A 727-nucleotide genomic window follows, 5' to 3' on the forward strand; every position below is an offset into this window, starting at 1 on the left:
GGTGAGGGTAGAGAAGGAGGTGCTGCCTTCTAGTGTGTTTATCAAAAGGTAGTCGACAGTGGCAAGACTGGTGAGACTGAATGGATCTACTCTGACTATGCTTTTCTATGCAGGAGGAAATAAACTGGAAAAGGGCACTTTCCCATGCCTTAGAGATGGCAGAGTAATCCGGGATTTTTGTGTGAGATTTACCTCGGATTACCCTAAGTAGATTGCCTCGCTATTGGGGATTCTATTTAATCATTTATTATTTATTTCTCTACTTTCTATTATATATCCTCTGTTATATCCTTTAATGTAGTAGTATCCCCCCTTGATTGATGTTAACCCCACATGAAGTTTTTGTAATTTGTTTTGTGCTGTAACTCGTCCTTCGATATTGTTCTCCATGTCTTGGGCCCTCGTGACCAATAAAAGAAATCATCATCATCATCATTATTATTATCATTATTATTATTAATTAAATAATTAATTTATTTATTTATTTATCTGTCATTAATGAACTATTCAAGGACGCAATAAACATAATGAACTTTCACAATTAATGAAAGGTGACTCAAAACAGTGATATTTTCTAGATTGGCACATGGTTCCGAGTTCAACTCACAGCCTGGCACCTTGGGCAAATATTTTCTGCTATAGCCCTAGACTGACCAAATTCGTGTGAATGGATATGGTAGACGGAAACTGAAAGAAGCCCATCTTATCATCATCACCATTTAACGTC

This window comes from Octopus bimaculoides, chromosome 2 (assembly GCF_001194135.2).
Source record: "Octopus bimaculoides isolate UCB-OBI-ISO-001 chromosome 2, ASM119413v2, whole genome shotgun sequence".
Classification (NCBI taxonomy): Eukaryota; Metazoa; Mollusca; class Cephalopoda; order Octopoda; family Octopodidae; genus Octopus; species Octopus bimaculoides.